The sequence below is a fragment of the Panthera uncia genome, chromosome F2 (assembly GCF_023721935.1).
Source record: "Panthera uncia isolate 11264 chromosome F2, Puncia_PCG_1.0, whole genome shotgun sequence".
Lineage (NCBI taxonomy): Eukaryota > Metazoa > Chordata > Mammalia > Carnivora > Felidae > Panthera > Panthera uncia.
In genome coordinates this window covers 4,059,320-4,074,995 of record NC_064812.1, presented here as the reverse complement: position 1 = coordinate 4,074,995, position 15,676 = coordinate 4,059,320, and the positions used below count along the sequence as shown (strand labels likewise).

General features: G+C 45.0%; 1 long non-coding RNA gene across 1 annotated transcript; it reads right to left on the bottom strand.

Annotated features, from left to right (window-relative positions):
* Positions 1 to 897: 897 nt before the first annotated feature.
* Positions 898 to 6,080, bottom strand: LOC125924372 (uncharacterized). The gene is made up of 2 exons (XR_007458360.1): positions 5,491 to 6,080; positions 898 to 1,116 (listed from the first exon to the last, which is right to left on the bottom strand). It is a non-coding gene; the product is annotated as an uncharacterized LOC125924372 (long non-coding RNA).
* Positions 6,081 to 15,676: the final 9,596 nt, after the last annotated feature.

Genomic DNA, 15,676 nt, shown 5'->3' with positions numbered 1-15,676 from the left:
AACACAGAACCTGGCAAAGTTACTTCTTTCCAACACCTCAGCCATTTTGCTAACTTGGTAAACTCGGGGGCAATTTCTTCACTGTTAATTTCTTCAACTGCAAAGTACAATTTACACTATGTACTTAAAAGAGATGCTGTGTTAAGATAATGATGTATGCAACATCTTCTCTGTAAATTATAGAATGCCAAACAAAAGTTAATATGTGCAATTTAAATACTGCCTCTGAGGAGATAAAACTACACATAGAGGTTCGAGGGATGAGCAATTAGAATTGGGTAATCTTGGAAGGCTTCCTGTAGGAAGTAGGATATGAATTGGTATATTTATGTCACTTTTGAAGCACTAGGTGTAAATAACACGATTCAGGTCTCCATGATAAGAGAAGTAAGTGCTAAGACGTCCCCACTGGGGATTTGATCAGCATAATGGTCTTCTACACAGGAATATTGATTGAGTGTTCTTTTTATAATACAGTCAGCTTTACTGAGATAGCAATTCTTTTATCCAGGAAATTGATCGGGGACACAGCTCATCCAGGGTCAGTTTTTAGTATAAAGGATGGTCAAAACGGACAGTACATGGGTCTAGACAGGCCACTGAAATTTTGATTTTTCAGAACCATACTGGCAGATGAGGGAAGGTTCAACAGGAGTTACGGGTAATTAGAGTGGCAGGGGTCTCACTTAGAGAGAAAAGAGTCATGTGTACAGACAGGGTTCTGGCCGAGGGAAGCAGGGAGGTCAGGCATGGGAACCTCGCTGCCCCGGACAGCACCTGAGAGCCTGCTTGCTAGAAACAGGTCACTCCAACACCAGCTGCAGATCGGGGAAGTTTCTGACCATCACTCCAGTACGTCAAGAGAAGCACGGTGTGAACACTCTTTTGGAAAAAAGGAAATTTGAAAAAATATCAACTTTATTCCTTCGTGAGTATGGAGAAAAAAGGATACGCTGGTGCTTATGAAGGGTGGTGTGGGCAGGGAGGGTCAAGGTCAGCCGCAGAGTCTTCTGCCAAGAATAATCTAGTTCGGTGCGGTAGAAAATTCCAGAAGGCTGTCTGGGAATTTTCAAAAGGTACAACGAAGTTTATCCCCTTGCAAAGAGTAGCAGAAAACTGTAAAGATAAGACAAGTCGAGTCAACTAGGCATCACAGAGAGACGTGGATGAGAGGGACTAGGGAGACTAGGAACAACTATCTTAAGAGTCAGACCAGAGTCTATAAAATAATTTTTAAGTGGATATAAAAAGGGGCAGGTGAAAATAAGTGATATGGATAAAAAATTTGCAAAACCATCCCAAATTGCAGAGAAAATGCAGAAAGATGAAAACACAAAAATTCAAAGTAGTGTAATTAATATCTGAAAACAAAGATATAGCAATAGGTTCAGAGGACACCACAATATAAAAATGTTGCCTTACTAGAAAATCCGAATATGTTATTTTTATATACAAAAATGTAACCAATTAAATAAAGTTATTAGAAAACCTAAATAGGGCAGCAACCATGGGCCAAAATGGAAAAAAAAAAAAGGAGTTAAGGAATTACTTCTGTAAAAGTGCTCAGACAAGGCATAAGTGAATTTTTTTTCAAAATTCTTATCCCTTATAAGCAGGGCTAAAACACAGAAATATGGAAATGCTTTACACCCAGTATATAACCTTGTTTCCAAACCCAGATGAAGATAGCATACGAAAAAAATCAAAGGCTTACTTTGAAATATTGATATACAAGCCCATAATAAATTACATGCATATAAAACTCACAGTAAAATACAGTTAAAGTAATAAGGTATTATTTCAGAATGAAAGGATGGATTCTTAATTATCGTTAATGTTTTTATCATCTCTGGAAGAGACAGATAATTTTTACATCCTCTTGGTGATAAAGCCCAACCTTATTGTCTATTATTATCATTTCTCCATGTCTCCACCTCTGATTCTCTTCTCAGACCCTTGCCCTCAGCACCCTGAGAGATGGAACCCCTCTGCCATCTTGCAAAGGCCAGTGGCCAACTCTCTGGACTCACTGTATTCCAACTCTGGTCAGCAGCATTTGATACGGTTGAACGTGGCGTCCTTGAACTTATTTTCTGGAAGACCATACTCTCTTGACATTTCCTTCTGCCTTTCTGGTGGCTCTTTTGCTTATTCCCTCTACTCATGTAAATGGCGGTGCCCCAGGGCTCATCATTTACATTTATATACAGGGCTAACTTATGAGCTCCACTTTCTCGGTGCTCACTGTCATCACCTACTGAGATGTTAACAGACTTCTCGAGGCCAAAGTCTAACTCCCCATCCCTTCCTCCCAAAGGTTCACCCACTGAGTCACTGGCACTGCCAGAACCTTAGGTGGCATCCTTCTCTGCTCCCTTCTCCTCTTACCCATGTGCAATCTGTCAGCAGGTCTTGCCAGCTCTGTTTTCAAAATTAATCCCCAAACTTCCCACTTGTCACTGGCTCAACCATGTTGACCCTCCAAGAGAGATGCTCTCATCTTTGAGCTGAAAGCCCGTGAACACACTCAGGATGTAGGTAAGAACATGTGCATTATTCCACATCCATTTCTACTCTTCCCTCATTGTACTCCCCCACCAGAATTAAGCTCTTAAAATAATGGAACAGGGTTCCGAAAAACCGTCTATCCCATCCCAATGTGTTTCCATTTATCTGACAACCCCTCTTGAACTTGGGTGATTATCTCTCCTCTGCACACACCACCATCACAGAACTCACTTCCTCCAGTTTTCTGAGTTCCCTCTGCCCTCCATGAGAGAATGCTGCTATAGGATCTGTCCCTTCTTCTATACCTGCGCTTTTCCGTACCCAAACTGATCATAAGCATCTGTGAGAGGAGGGACTTCCAGCTGGCACCCCACGATAAAGGGTCTCTGTTCCAGAAGAAACCTTGAAAATCTGCTTGAAGTCAACACTCAGACACTGAAGACTTGGGGAGCAGAGTCCAAAAACATATGGGGAGCTACAATGCTTAGTCCAGGGAAAGGCGGAAGATGTGGAACACAGAGAAGGAATGGTGGGGGGAGGGGAGACCAGGAAGTAAGGCTCGCCGGCCAGCGTGTCTCCTACACTCAGGGAATCTTGGTCATGATCACACCGTGTCAGTGTAGCCGGCTCCCTCCCGTTCCCCAACTCTCAGGCAAGTTGCCACCAGGTATAAATACCGTGCAATGCTGTGTGCGCGAGTGCTCATGTGGCAACGGAGGGAGGAGGAACAGAGAGGCGGTGTGTCAACTCAGCTCGGCAGACGCAGGAGTCTTGAGCCAGAGGCAATAGATGAGCATGTGAGATAACCACTCCCCACCCCGCCACACACGCCTCTCATCACTGGAAGTGTATAGAATCTTAAGTAGGGGTTTTCCTGAGTGTGCAACAGGGAGCTGCCATCCATGGGACCGTCCACGGATGGTCCGTCTTCTACGGACCCGAGAGGTGGGGAGACGGCCACTGCTGCGTGGACCACACACGCTTAGCCTCCAGTGTGCACTGAAACACCCTACATGTCAACACAATACCCAAACAGCAGCCAGTGTTGTTCATAAGGGCGGCGGAGGAGGAGTACTAGACCGTCTTACCCGATGAGACACTTGCAAGCTCTAATGGTTCAGTAAAGGATCTTTTGCTAACTCCAAGACGTGGCCTTAATGAATGCTGGCAAATGTTCAAAGTGAGGGAGGAGGTATGCAAATAGGATTAATCTGCGCCTTATCGAAGGTACAAACAGAAGCTGAGTAAATGTGTTCAAAGGGAGATTTGCTTGCTCAGTGCTTTGTAATACAGTCCCACACATACTCCATCAAGAGCTCAGCCTACAAACACATGCAGAGGCACATCTCCTACCAGCTGCTTGCCTGACTCTTCTCCGGAGTCCAAGAATGTCAGGCCTGGAAGTCACGGCACTGATTTCCAAAGAGCCGTCCTTGGCCCAGTGTAATCCATAAGGAAGGTGCTCCCGGTTCGTTATAAAAATAGTGACAATGAGAAGGTTCAATTACAAAGAGCCAGTCTCGTCTCACACATGTCTCTTCCCACGTGATGTGGCTCGGGCAGTGTGTCTGCACCGGCTGTGCCTCTTGCGTGGCTACACCTCCCATCAGATGGGTCCACGCTGGTTCTGGCCAAGCAACGTTAGCCACTGGGATCCAGTAATGGTGCTTCTTTGCTCCAAAACACGAAACGAAGTGGATTTCTGGTGTTGCTAAATCTGGGCTGGCTCAACATTGCCTACTGATTTATCCACTGTCCTATGACCTGTTGAACCAACTCCCTGCATTCAATTCCCTCTCAAATACTTGGCATTGTTGGTTCTGAACAGAGATGGAAGGAAAAGGGGGGCCAGTCCTGATCAGTAGGTGGCAAGTTTAAGAAGCAAGGGAACTTACTTACCAGGCTTGCCTTGAGCGCCACCTGGCGAGAAGGTCTCTGCACCCACCTGCCAGAATCTTCAGTTTATAGAGAGGCCTTAACAGGATTGATTCAACCACATCTGCCATCGAGATGTTCTCAACAACACCATGTTCTCTCAAGGTGGAGTCCTTGGAAATGGCTCCACTGTGGGACAAGGATGGGGGTGGGTGTGTGTGTGTGGGGGAGGGGGTGGAGGGCAGAGAGCACGTCCCAAGGGAGGAGCCTCTGCTGGCCCAGGGCCAGATTGTAGGCCAGCTGGTGGTCACGGCCTCTCCATGACCTTCTCCCAGCAGAATGGTGTCTTCTTTCCTGGTTTTATCCCAACCGGTCCATTATCTTTCTGGGGTTTTGTATAGTTACAAAGTTAATACATGAAAGTAACTACCACAATGCCAGCAACTGGTTGGCATGTAGTGATTGTGGATATGCTACTCAGTACTCAAGATCAGACTCACAGATTCTAAATCCAGTTCCATCGCTTACTGGCTGTGTGACCCTAAGCAAGAATGGAAACATTCTTTGCCTCTGGGTGGCTCAGTCGGTTAAGTGTCTGACTCTTGGTCTCAACTCAGGTCTTGGTTTCATGTTCATATGTTTGAGCCCTGCATTGGTCTCTGTGCTGGGCAGGAAGTCTACTTAAAAAAAAAAAAAAAAAAGAATTCTTTGCCTCGTTTTCCAAATCTGCAAAATCAGGACAGAGATTTTGCAACAACCCAAAGCATTGTTGTAAAGATTAGTTTGGTTCATGTAAAGCACGGGTACCAGTCCCAGTTATAATGGGTCCGGTAAATATGGTTCTATTCGTGAGATTATCACCCACACACAACAAGTCAACTGATAAAATTCCAACAGAAAGGGGAATGCGAAATAAGTTTTTGAGACCTAGAGTGAGCTGGTTGGAACCTTAGGATTTCAAAAGCAAAATGAGTATCTTTTAAATGAGATACTTCAAGAGGTTAAAGAAAGGTATTACCCTGAGTAAACTGGTAAGACTCTGGATGCTCTCATCCCCTGTAGAAGTGAATGGTGTGTATATCTACACGTTTATGTCTATATGCGTACCTGTGTGTGTCTGTCTTTGTAGCTGGCTAGTAGGAGAGAGGCAAATGCACCTGTCAAGTTGTTCCTGGCTTGGCTGGTTATATTCTCTGGAGAAAAGAAACCCAGTTCTGGAGGCAGGAGGCAGAAACTGGGATTTCCAGTTGTGGTTGCCACACGTAACGCTTACGTGATTGCGAACATGTTACGAACTCTCTGAATTTCATTCCATTTACCCCGCCGTGGAATGTGTCCGCCTTCAGAGTCTGTCGAGCAGAAGGAATGGAATTGTGCTTGTAAGATAACAGCGGATTATGAAAGGGATTTCAGCTGTTCTCCAATAAAAAGCAGAGGTGCAGGCTCAGGCTGAAGAAACCAGGAAGCATGCTTCGATCTCTGTTGCAGATTTTGGTTCCATTTTCAGAGGAGAAAATGTCCCATTTTCAGATGGAGGAAACAGATGCTCAGGGAACTTGACTGTCTTGCCCAAGATTGTTGGTAAAGCTGAAGGGCCTGGATTTGAACTCGAAGAGCATGGAAGGAGAGCTCAGGTTAGCAGCCTTGACTGTCTCGAACGCCTCTAACCGGGTGAGGCAGTGGGGCTGGACTGCATCTCCCAGGGGGCTGCGGGAGGCGTGAATGTCATCTGAATGTCATCTATGACATAAGAGCCATTGCCAAGGCAGCCCAGTGCGGGGCTCGAGAGCCAGGGGGATGGAACCAATGGGCTGCTTTATAAGCAGTCCCCAGTGACTTCTCAGACCCATAGGAAAGTTTACAACAAGACCATTCTCGAGTGAAATTAATTCATTGAGAAAAATGGTAAGGGGCCAGGGTCTGTTGCACACAGACATGTGCAGGTGCGCACAGAGGGGGTCATGAGAAAGTTAACAGTAAGACATGATAGATGTTGGGGGGGGGCGCCACCAAAACCAGCCTCTGGTGTTGGAGATTCAGGCCTTTGGGATTTCTGGGCTCCGTGGTCACGTGCTAAGAGAACCCGCAACCATGTGGGAATTACACTTCCATCAGATGCCAGGTGACAAGGGGCCTCGAGGTCCCCGTGTACAGGTATTTGGTGTGTCCAGTAGAAACATTACCTGTCATATCTGTGCCAGCTCCACATAAGGAGAAAACAGGACAAATCATAATAACTGATTCATTATATACTTGTGTTTGCAAAATGTTTCCAAATACATCTTCCCAGCTGACTCTTATACCAACCCAACGATATTAATAAAAGCTGATATTTATTGAAAACTTACAATAGACTAGGCATAATAGTAGTAAGCACTTAACCTGTATCTCCTAATTTAATCCTAAACAACAACAACAACAAACACCCACCATCTTATTGGTGAGAAAACAGGTCAGGAGAGATTGAGGACTTTGTTCAAGTCCTCCCGGTAGGGAATTGGTGAGAAGCAGATGCCAGCCCAGAAAGTCCGCTTCCAGAGGCCAGAAGGTGTGGGCAAGGCAGCCAACCACACTCACCTCCTATAAAAAGTGGCTCTGAGGCTCGGAAGATTGAGCAATGACTTTGAAAAGTATTGAGTGCTAGCAAAGGGATCACTTTCATGCAGACACAGATCTCATTGCCAGCGGCGAACGGCAGGTGCCCAAGTCGCCTCTGCGGTGTCGGGCCAGATTGCAGTCCTTCTGGTGGGTCCGCGGTCGGCTGATTTGCCTGACGAGTGCCACGCTGGAGTCAGGAAGCTGCTTCCCAAGAGCGGGAGAGCCCTCCCCAGCTCCCCCCACACTGACCAAATGGCAGGTCTTCAGGCCTTCACTTGTTCATTTACATTTCAGGCAGAGCCAGCCCTGCTCGTCTCTAAATATTTTATAGTAGAGGCAAGAAAGACGCCTGTTGTTTAATTTATACCTTAACTTTCTTCCTTTAACCCCTGTCATTGCCTGAAGCCAGAGCTGGAATCTGGGGAGAGTCTGGGCCTGGATTTAGAAAGCAAGTGGTACCCAGAAGCACCTGCTTTATGGGATCCTTATGAGATTAAGTCGAGGCAAGGGTACAGGCAGCCAGACCCCGCCCACAGCTCGGGACATTTGAGTGAGGCCAGCTCCAGGAGGCCCCCAGGGCAGGCTTTCCAGTACATCCAGCACCTCCTTCTTGTCCCGGGGTTCAGTTGCTCTAACAGAATTAGCCCTGCTACTAAGTAAGGTGGAAGGAGTGGAGAGACCCAGCCACCCCACACTGTAACCCCCTTAGAGCGCCACTGCGGGGTCACTGCATCTCGCCTGCGTGGAGCACTCTTTCTTAACCACTGCTTCCTTGACGTTCCCGCCGTCGGGTTCCAGGGCAGGTGTGCTTGGCCCTTCTAGAAAGGATGACCCTAAGCCCTCTGATGCTCGCCTGGGCCACAGTCCTGCCCCCCTGAGCCAGTTTGTTTATATCCACAAGCTCAGTGTCTTTGAGCAAGCCCTTGGGGCTGGGGAGCAAGGGGTTCAGGCTTTTCCTCCATAGCCTTGCCTGGCATCAGAACCCCACCCGCCACAGAAGAATGTCTGAGACCGCGGTTCTCCCGGGCCTGTTTTGTTGCCACTCGTAATAAGACTCCTACTCCATTAAAAAGGCTAAACAGCGATAAATGTTAAAATGAACAGGATGCGAATATAGTTGGGTCTAAACTGGTCTGTGCAGGGCAAACGGGTCCTCCGCCACCAGAGCCAAGAACCGTATAAGGTGGAAGGAGTTATGGTTCTTGTTTCCAGATAGCTCTGGCAAGTGGCTGAGACTCTGTGAGCATCACTGTTTTATGGCCTGTCTGGTTTCCTCCTGGTATCATAAAGGCAGAGAACAGCATGTAAATCCCGTGGTCGAGGCGGGAACGAGGCGAGACCTCACGAATGTGATTGCATTTAAGCCAAGTCTTAAAGGCCGTTGGGATTGTGATATTCCCCAGAGACAGCGTGGGGGTCCGGAGGTGGAAGCACACGGAAAAGGGGCAGAACTGACACGCGCGGGATGTTCAGGGAGGGTGGAATCATCCAGGCGGAAGAAGCAGAGGATAAAAGAAAAGAGGAAGGTGGAGGTGAGTTGTGGAAAAGTAGTTTGCGGGGCCAGAACGCTCCCCGGGAAGTTTAGATTTGACTCCCAAGGGAGTGCAGACTCCCTCGGGGGGTTGCAATGGAGCAGTGGCCCAATCAGAAGGGGAGACAGAGAAAGTGCTGGCGGCCCCTCTGTGTGTCTCAGTGAGGGGTGGAGGGGGTGTCAAGGGAGAAGAGCCACCACCGTCCAGCCAGACTGCACACAGCAGGAGGGCCCAGGAGGGGAGAGGCGACTGGGGACATCAGCAGAACCCGGTGGTCCCCAAGGGATCAAGGGAGAACCCTTGTTACCTGCTTCTTCCAGATCAGGAGACAAGACAGCCTGAGTGCAGGAAAACTAGAGTGTTGTGTTCACGGTGTCGATGGGAACGCAGATTAACAACGGGCTTAAATAAAACTTTCGGGCTGCAGACCCAGTTTGGGGGTCTCATTAGAGGCTTACACAAGGGGCTTCGGCTTTGCTTTCCGGGTGACTTTTAGTGGCAGTGCTGTGGAGGTGAATGGGAGAGACACAGAACATTTCGGTGATGGATGTCATGGGTGCAGTGTGATTTCTGAATGGGTCCTAGAAGGCAGGGCTCTGGAGAAGGACAGCTCCTGCCACAGACCTGTGATTCAACCTGTTTCTGGCAAAAATAATCAGAATTAATTTTATGGTCTTTGCTGGATACCCTCCCCAAACTCACAGATTCACACTGTTATCCCCATTTCATAGGATGCAAAAGCATACTCACCTCAAAAGAGAAGAATCGCATAGTTGGTGAAGGCCCCAGTTTGGGCTCTGAGGCACCTACTGTGTGTGCTAATCTTTTTTTTTTAATTTTTTTTTAATGTTTATTTAGTTTTGAGACAGAGAGCATGAACAGGGGGAGGGTCACAGAGAGAAGGAGACACAGAATCCGAAAGAGGCTCCAGGCTCTGAGCTGTCAGCACAGAGCCCGATGCAGGCTCGAACTCATGAACCGTGAGATCATGACCTGAGCCGAAGTCGGACGCTCAACTGACTGAGCCACCCAGGCGCCCCAAGCCTCAATACACTCAGAAGAAAACGCCAACCTGAAGCTGACTTGAACTTAAACTCGAGTCCTCGGTAAAAACTAAAGCTTTGGGAATCAATACCATAAACTTAAAACTAAGCTGTCTTCGATGTTACTTTCAGTAAGAACAATCACGGCTCATAGTTACTGAGCGCTTAACCAGCGCCAGCCTCCGCGCTCAGTGGCCTACCCATATCACCTCTTGAACTCTTGACACGGCCATGGAGGTGATGGAGGTGGTACCCTCGAGGAACACAAGAGGAAAAAACCGAGGCTCCTGTTAACAAGTGGTAAGTCAGGGAACCGACCTCCATTCCCTCTGACTCTTGAGACTTGGCGAATACACACGGTGTTCTAGACCTAACACGACCTTTTGCAGGCAGCAATTTGCTTTTTTTTTTTTTTATTTTCAAGACAACACAAAGACGTTACTATTAATAGCCTCCGTGCAGCTGAAGCAGGCGGAGGCTCAGAGAGCTTAAGTGACTCACTGAACAGTCATACGGCTCCAGAGTGGCTTGCTGGGGATTTTCAGCAAGTTCCCCTGACTCCAAAATATATGGGTGAGTCAGGTACACAGCCCATCCTGTTCTTTCTCTAACCTGTTCCTCTTCCTTTACTTGTTCCCTATTTTGGTCCATGGCCTTGCCAAGTCACCCCCGCTCAGAACCAGAACCATCTCGATTCTTGTCTCCTTTCTCCCCGCCCACGTGCACAGTCACCGCGGCCTGCTTCTTTATTTCCGAAACGTCTCTTTCCTCCTCTCTGGTTTCATCTCCCCTGATTTAAATAGAGCCTCCACCTCCAACAGTCCGCTGGCCTTTCTGGGCACTCTCTCCATCTCTCCCAGGGACACGCACCTGCGGGTCTGCACAAGAGGTACCTGAGGGCTTTTGGACACACAGATCTAGAGATTCGGATTCTGGGGTCTGGGGTGGGGCTCACACCTTGGCGTCTCTAATGAGCTCCCAGAGGAGGCTGCTTCTCTGGCTGCTGCTTCTGGTCTGACTCACTTAGAGAACCACTGTCCCACACCATAACCCCGGAACCACACTTCACTCTGTGCATCTAAACTCTCCCGTGTCTCCAGAGGAAGGCGGATTCCTGGCATTTTAAAACCTTTATGTGAGCCCAGGTGAGGCAAAACAGACCTGATATCACTGCAGAAGCCAGAGCTGAGAAACACCACTCATGCTGATGGTGCACACGTACAGAAACCCTCCTCAGCTCAAAGAAACCAACCAAACTCCGTGGATGCAGAGGTCTGAGTGAGCGGGTCAGGGGCAACCCATCTATGTTCACATCCCCCCCCTCCCCCACCACCACCAATTTCAGTGTTTCATTTATTTGGTCATTCCTTCATGACTCTAGGTGACTAGAATCCATCTTTGAAAAAATGAACAAAAATCCTTGTTCTCTTTGGGTAAGTATGACCCATGAACCCTGCTCTTAGATATCAGGGATACCGAGATAAAAGAGGCTGAGAGAATATTCCCAAGTCCCCTCGGAAGGCAGGAAGCCATTCACTGCTCAGACCTGCAGTTGGGTTTGGGAGGCTCAGGCCATGAAGAGAGGCTTAAAAGTCCTGCTGATGAAACTATCATCTGGACTATGATTTGTCAATCACTGTAATGCACTATATTAATAGAATAAAGAACAAAAACCACGCAGTCATCTCAACTGATGCAGAAAAAGCATTTGACAAAAATCCAATGTCCTTTCATGATAAAAACACTCCATAAAGTAGGAATACAGGGAGACCTCTCAGCATGGCAGAAAGTCCATCTAGGAGACACCCAGCATTCTTACGGCTGAAAGACTGAATGTTTGCCTCTAAGGTCAGGCATGAGATCAGCATGTCTGCTCTTACCACTTCTGCCCAACATTTCACTGGAGGTTCCAGTCCAGATAATTAAGCAAGAAAAAGAGAAAAAAGAAAGACATAAAACTTTCTTTGTTTATAGGTGACATTATCTTTAAATAGAACATCTGAAGGAATCCACTAAAAATCCACTGGACTAATACATGGGGTCAGCAACTTTGCAGGATACAAGATCAATACACAAATTGTAATGGTTTCCTTACCTACCAATGAACAACCCTAAAATGAAATTAAGAAAGCAACTCCATTACTAACATCATTAAAAACTGAAGTGTTTAAAAACAAACTTTAAAAAAGTACCAGACTTACACACCAAAAAGTATAAAATGTTGATGATACTTACAGATCAATATAAAGGTAAGGAAAGCCCATGTTCATGGATCAGAAGACATAATATTGGTAAAACATAATCCCTAGAGAGAGATCTACAGATTTTATTTAATGTTTTTCAAAATCACAGCTGGCTTTATTCTGCAGAAATAGGCAAGAAGATTCTAAATTTCATTTGGAGGTGCCAGGGACCCAGAATAGCCAAAACAGTGTTGAAAAAGAACAAAGTTAGATGATTCACAATTTTCAAACTTTCTACGAAGGTCCAGTCACGAAGGTGATGTTGTACTGGCATAAGGGTAGACGTGGAGATCAATAAATGGAGCAGAGACCCCAGGAATAAGTTCTTACATTTACAGCTGATTGGTTTGCAAGAGGGGTACCAGAAAAACTCAACGGGAGAAGCTTGTGTTTTCAACAAATGGTGCCATCACAACTGGAAAGGCATATGGCCCCTCCCTCATATCATTAAAAATAAAAAGATTCCAAATAGATCAGAGATCTACACGTAAGAATTAACACTTGGAAAATCTTAGAAGAAAAGAAGGAGCAAATCTTCACGACCTGGGGGTTGACAGTGGTTTCTTAGATACAGAACCAAAGAAAAGCACCAAGAGAAAAAAAAAAATAGATAAACTGGATTTCAATACAATGAAAAACTTTGGTGGTGAAAATGACACTCTTGAGAAAGTAAACCGGCAACCCAGAGTGGGAAAAAAATATTTGCAAATCATGTGTCAATAAGGGATTTTTATCTAGAATATTTTTTAAAACTCTTACAATAATAAAAGGGGGGCACTTCAAACAGACCCAAAAATGAGTAGATATTTCTCCAAAGAAGATATACCAGTGGCCAACAACTGCACAAAATGGTGCTCAACATCATTAGTCACTACAGAAATGCAAATCAAAACCACAACGAGACTGTGTTACACTCGGTGATGCACAGGCTGCCGGTGGGAATGTAAAACAGTGTAGCCACTTTGGCACAGTCTGACAGGTCCCCAAAAAGTCACACATAGCGCTATCACGGGACCCAGCAATCCCGCAGCTAGGTATCTGCCCAAGAGACTTGAAAACAGTCCACAAAACCGTGTGCATGAAGTTCATAGCAGCACTATGCATAATAACCAGAAAGTGGAAACAGCCCAAATGTGTTTCAATTGATGAATGTATAAACACTATATGGAACATTTACACAATGAAAATTATTCTGCCATGATAAAGATGAAGTACTAACTCATGCTACAATATAGGTGAGCCTTAAAACATTATGTTAAGTAAAAGGATCCAGACACAGAGGGCCACATAGTCTATGTTTCCATTTATATGAAATGTCCAGAACAAGCAAATGGATAGAAACAGAAAGATTAGTTCCTCTCAAGGGAACTCGAGGGCTGAAGGGAACAGGGGAATCCCATACTAATGGGTATGGGATTTCCTTTTGGAGTGCCAAGAAAGTTCCCAAGCCGGGGCAACTGGGTGGCTTAGTCGGTTAAGCGTCAGACTTCAGCTCAGGTCACGATCTCACTATTTGTAAGTTCGAGCCCCACGTCGGGCTCTGTGCTGACAGCTCAGAGCCTGGAATTCACTTCAAATTCTGTGTCTGTCTGTGTCTCTCTCTGTCTCTCCCCCTCCTCCACTCATGCTCTGTCTCTCAAAGATGAATAAACGTTAAAAATATTTTTTTAATTTAAAAAATTAAATAAACATTAAAAAAATTTTAATACAAAAAGGAAAGTTTCCAAGCTAAACCGTGATGGTTATGTAAACACACTGAAATGTACAGTTTAAATGGGTTGAATTTATACTATGTGAATTATATAATAATAAAGTGAGTTTTAGTAAGCCCATAGGATTAACTCCTGACCAGAGCCGGAGAATAAGCCGGTGGTGCATGGGAAGATGATACTGAGAAAGTCGCCCAGAATGCAATGGAGGGTTACAAAGAAATGACGGGCCTGGCAAGAAGCAGGGAGGCTAGATCAGGAGCCTCTGATGTCCCTGCAACAATAGTGCCAGAAGGAAGAAATTAACGGATGTTGACAATGGAGATAATAACCAAAAATATTCCAGGAGTGAAGATTTTTTCTTTTGTAAGACATAGTCTCTCCTGTTCAAAGATGATACACTGAGTTCCAAGCAAAAGGCATAGGTGTCTCGAGAGACTTTAAACATAAAGAAAACAGAAAATCCCAGAAGCTTTTCAAAAAGAATAGTTCACCTACAAAGAAATCCTCTTGAGGACAGATTTTTCATCAGCAAAAAAAAAAAAAAAAAAAAAAAAAAAAAAAAAAAAAAGAAATGGAATACTATCTTCAAGGTGCCGAAGGAAAGTAACTTTCAATCCCAAAGCCTCACTAAGCCATAATTTATATGCAATGAAAAGTTGAAAACTTGCGGATAAACGCATGACTCTGGAGCTAGAATGCTGGGATTTGCAACCCAGCTCTGCTACATATTATCTATGGGGCCTGGGGCACAGTCAGGCCTGAGTTTCCTGACCTGTTGCATGGCTATAAACAGCACAGAGGGAGGAGCTGTGAGTACTAAGTGAGTTGGTGGGTGTATGCACTGGTGCTCAGAACACGCGGGGCACATAGAACCGCTATTTAAGGGTTAGTTACAAATTCAAGAGACCTCATTTGACAATGAATATGGAAAACAGCTTTCCAGTCCTATCACCCAGAAAGTTATTTTCGTAACAATTAGTACCAGATTTAAAAAAGAGAACCAAAAGAAAAGTATTGAAAGAATAAAAGGACCAGGGCACCTGGACAGCACAGTTGGTTGAGCGTTTGACTCTTGATCTCAGCTCAGGTCATGATCCCAGGGTCATGGGATCCAACCCACTTGGGGCTCTGTGCTGACATCAGGGAACCCGCTTTAAGATTCTCTCTCTCTTCCTCTGCCCTCCCCCACTCTCATGTGCACTCTCTGTCTCTCTCTCTCTCTCTCTAAAATAAAATCAAGATTAAAAAAAAATTTACTGAAAAAAATGTTTAGAAAGAATAAAAGGGTCAACTCAACAAAAGGATAAAACAAACTACCCATCAACCTATATCACATGCAGGATCTTGCTTACATCTTTGTGCACAAAACATAACCTCAAGGTATGTGCAATAAAAATTAAAGAAAAAAATGGACAAATCCATGGTATATTTTAATGTAACAAGATTATGATAGAAGTGTGAATGAACACACACACACACACATACACACAAGTGTGCACGCACACACACACTCTCTCCTTCACAAATCTCATAAAAATGTTTCAACAGTTTGAGTTTAGACAGTTTGTAACTATCAATCTCTTGATGTATAGTAAATTAGAAACCAACAGTGAAACTGTAGAACAAACAGAAACCACCCCCTCAAAAAAAATGTATACTTTGAAATCAGGGGGAAAAAATAAGAAAGAGTAAATATATGCAAATTAAGTGTTCAACAACCTAGAAAAATTAGAGGAGGATATAACAGAGAAGCCTGTTGAAAATGTAGAATTTAACATTATTTTTTTTTTGAGACACAGAGAGACAGAGAGAACAAGCAGGGAGAGGGAGAGAGAGAATCCCAAGTAGGCTCCATGCTGTCAGCACAGAGTCTGACACGGGGCTCGATCTCACGAACTAATAGATCATGACCCAAGCCAAGATCAAGAGTGGGACGTCTAACTGACCATGTCACCCAGACACCCCGAAGAGGTAGAATTTAGAGTCCACTAATATTTTGCTCTAAAATCTCCTTCCTAGTTGGTACCATTTGTAAAATACTGTTACTTTTCTTTTTACACATACATTCAAAATGTTATTAAATTCTTAAAATTGTGAGACTCGTACCATAAATAGCGTGCCTCTGTGTATGTGTTTGTAATGCTTAACAAAGATTATAAATTCCA